Source organism: Octopus bimaculoides, chromosome 7, assembly GCF_046866305.1.
Source record: "Octopus bimaculoides isolate indiv1 chromosome 7, ASM4686630v1, whole genome shotgun sequence".
Taxonomy (NCBI): Eukaryota; Metazoa; Mollusca; class Cephalopoda; order Octopoda; family Octopodidae; genus Octopus; species Octopus bimaculoides.
Genome location: NC_142934.1, coordinates 61,000,425 through 61,004,549, shown reverse-complemented (window position 1 = coordinate 61,004,549; position 4,125 = coordinate 61,000,425). Strand labels below are relative to the sequence as shown.

At 36.5% G+C, this 4,125-nt stretch overlaps 1 non-coding gene across 1 annotated transcript; it reads right to left on the bottom strand.

The window, feature by feature from the left end:
• Positions 1-3,155: 3,155 nt before the first annotated feature.
• On the bottom strand, positions 3,156-3,290 carry LOC128248413 (U4 spliceosomal RNA). The gene has a single exon (XR_008264657.1). It is a non-coding gene; the product is annotated as a U4 spliceosomal RNA (small nuclear RNA).
• Positions 3,291-4,125: the final 835 nt, after the last annotated feature.

Sequence of the window (4,125 nt, the reverse complement as noted above, 5' to 3'; positions counted from 1 at the left end):
ATTTGAATTTTTTTATTTGGAAAATGTCACTTCTTTACACCGAGGTAACACAACAGAGCATCTGGAATATAGATAAGTTATTCTTATACCATCGAGATCCAAATATTTTTCGGCTTACTTTTGACACAAGGGCCACAATTTTGATGAGAATAAGAAGTCAAATGCATCGATCCCATTACGTGACGCGTAGTTTATTTTATTTAGAGAGCATACGTCGATTTCTTCGACTCCAATACTCAACTAGTACTTATTTTATCCGAAAGGATGAAAGGTAAAGTCGACCTCGAGGGATGAAATGCCGCTAATCATTTTGCCCGGCGTGCTATTCTGACAACTCACCGCTTTCCACTCAGCTAAATATTGTCCCTTAGTAATGTTTGTGCTCCATATCAGAACCATGCTCATCGTGTGTCCTAACCGACGTTGCTCTCGTTTCTTTATTGCATTATTTATTCAGCATAATTTTCTACGCAAGCGAATAAGAACTAAAGTGACGAGTTAGCAATAAAATGCTGACTCAGTAATTATGTAGCTAATAGGTAATAAAATGACGAATTGGCAATTAAGTGGTCCATTGGCAATTAGGTAGCGAATTGGCAATTAGGTGGTGAATTGGCTATAGGACAACAAATTGGTGGATCTCCTGGTGTTTAAGTGATGACCATATCAAGTTAACTTTTATTTTTACAGAGTCAATAGAAAATCAGTCTAGTGCTGGGAATTGGTTAACTTTTTAGAGCATCTGGTTGGAAAACTTCCGATATCTGTACTGGGTTTGTCTGTACATTCTGAATTGAAATTCTATTTCTTGTCACCGATATGCTTGTATAAGAAGTTATTACGAACAGATTATATCAGTAAGGGAAAATCAAATGGAAAAAATTCTTTATTTCGACTGTTATTGGCGATCACTATAATTAACATAGCTGTTTGGGGCCTGCTTCTTTACGTAATCACAGTTTCGGGCCTTTTTCTCTAAATAATCACGAAAACTAGTCATATCGAAAAGATGAGCATACAGTTGACAACTTTGCCATGAATGCTTATTTTACCAAGAAAGAATATATTATCTGAAGTCGTTTAGCACATCTCTTTGACCATGATTTGACCATGACTTATTTCAAATAATGTGTGGTCCATTAGCAATGAAGTGTTGTAAATGAAGTGTTGTAAGGTAGTGATTCTATGAGTCAGTTCTATCGTATTTATGGTAATTACGGATCTACTGGTATAAGGATAAACTTCTGCAACGCCTTTTAAAACCAAATGTTTATCTCGTTAAAATACATCAATATGTTTGCCTATATTTATTGGGTCATAAATAATGCGGTTTTCTAAATTGTATGAACTAAATGTCAGAGGGGAACGGAATAAACTACCTGCATCAATTTGCTATAAAAGCAGGTAGTAATTTTACTTTAGACTTGTTCTTAGTGCAAGTTTTGAAGAGTACAGTTCGATTTTAACAGTTATTTTCTATTTTCAAAGCTATAATGGAAGTGACAAAGGAGCATATTCGGCATATTTTGCTTTGTGAGTTCAGTAAAGGCAACACCGCAACGGAAAGGGCGAGGAATATTAATGCAGTATATGGACATCGGGCAATAAGCATAAACTAGTGCCAACGGTGATTCCAGAAATTTCGAGCCGGCAACTACAGCCTTGAAGACGAGCCTTGTCCTGGAAGATCTGTGGGGTTCGACGAGGACGTCCTGCAAAACCTAGAACTCTGTTGAGGAACTAGCAGAGAAGCTTGGATTTGGTCATTCTACCATTCATCGATACCTGCATGCCATCGAGAGAGTCAGCAAATTGGGTCAATGGGTTCCTCACAAACTTTCCGAGTTTAATCACGCGCAGATAGTGAATGTGTGCTCTTCTTTACTGCCACGTCTCATGAATGAACCTTTTTTTTTACCCAATAGTGACTGATGACGAGAAATGGGTTTTTATAAGAATGCCAAACGCCGAAGACAGTGTGCAAGGAAATGAGAAATACCGGCACCCCAGGCTAAAGAAGGTCTTCACCCACGTAAGGTGTTATCTGTTTCGTGGGATATGAACGGTTTAGTCCAATTTGAACTTTTAAACCCAACCTACTGCAAACCCAATCTACTGCAAACAACTTGAGAGGCTTAAGACAGCACTAGAAGAAAAACGAGTTTCCTTGGTTTCAAGACGAAAAGTGTTCTTTCATCAGTGTAATGCTCGGCCACGTACAGTGAGGATGACACTCCAAAGGTTGGAATAGTTTGAATGGGAAACGAAGCCCCACCCACCATATTCGCCAGACATCGCCCCATCTGATTATCATCTATTCCGAAGTCTTCAAAATCATTTGGGCGGAAAAAATATGGCAAGGTCAGAACAGTACTGAAGGAGTATATTTCGTCACGGACAAGTGAATTTTGGAAGAGGGGTTTTGCAAGTCTGCCAGAGCGTTGTAGAAAATGAAGGAGATACTCTCTCATTTTACTCTTTTACTTGTTTCAGTCATTTGACTGCGGCCATGCTGTAGCACCGCCTTTAGTCGAGCAAATCGACCCAGGACTTATTCTTTGAATGCCTAGTACTTATTCTATCGGTCTCTTTTGCCGAACCGCTAAGTTACGGGGCCCTAAACACATCACCATCGGTTGTCAAGCGATGTTTGTGGGACAAACACAGACACGCAAAAACATACACACATATACATATATATATATACATATATACGACAGGCTTCTTTCAGTTTCCGTCTACCAAATCCACTCACAAGGCTTTGGTCGGCCCGAGGTTATAGTACAAGACACTTACCCAAGGTGCCACGCAATGGGAATGAACCCGGAACCATGTGGTTGGTAAGCTAGCTACTTACCACACAGCCACTCCTGCGCCTATATATATTTTAGATTAAAAAAGAACTTTGTTTATCTTAATTTTGTATAAAAGATCACATTATTTATGGGATGGCCCGAATATTTTGTCATTGTTTAAAATCAAAAGTTTTGGTGGTTTTGTAGATAAAAATATATTTCTATAGAATAATATTGATTTTTTTTTTCATAAATCCTCTTTTGCTCCTTTTTCAATATTAAATCTACGAGGGTCGTACATTGTCGTACATCTTGCCCTAGCTTGTCAACATTAATGCACCTCAGAGTTACATTGGTGTAACTAATCAGTGAACAGTTTGTAAATGCTTCCCTATTAAGTAAATAAAACAGAATGAGATAATATTAGTCTTCAACTGGCAGTAACCATGCCTCAGTTAACCTCCATTGGCTATGGAACTATCTTTGCACAAATAATTAAAGAATATATGCATCAGTGTACGTGTCTCAAGCATTATAAAAATGCTGTTTGGCAAAATATACTTAAAACCGTTTCAACAAACAAATGCAAAATAACTTATTTTCTTAATATATCTAGCGCACAAAATTTTTCGCGAGTTTTTAACTGTACATTAAGTCTAAAAACTAAAAAAGAATCTATGCAGAAACTCATATATCAAAATTCTATAACGATTGAATTTCTGGCATTATACGGCCTCCTCTTCTATTTATATTGCACTCTATTTATATAAATAAACAGTTATTTTAATGTAACATTAATTCATTTTGAAATATAAGTTATTTTGTGAAAGGTAATGACATATTTATTTTGGGAAATACTATATTTGTGATTTATTGGTATACTAAGTTTGAAAATATTCAAATGAGACTATATTTACCATTGATATATAATGAACTGGTTTAGCGTGTTAAAAACTTAACACTATTCCAAATACACCAATATGTATACAGTACTTAAAACTATATACATGGCTCACCGTTAGTTGTATAGGGGCGGTAAATTGTTGTAGAGCAGATGGTAAACTCCCTAGAATCATATTTCTTGAGTCAGATAAGATTCCTCTCGCATGTATTACCCTTACACCATTAATAACATTGCAAAGAAGCATTTCACTCACAACAACAATGGTGTTAGAGAAACACTATGTCCATCTGGTAATGATTTGTTTCTTGTAATTCTAGAATGATCTTTATCTGTACTTCTTCAATTTATAAGTTACATAGTTATTGTCCATGCCTCACAAACACCATTTGACTTACGACGACAACCCAAATTGAATCTACGTTCAAT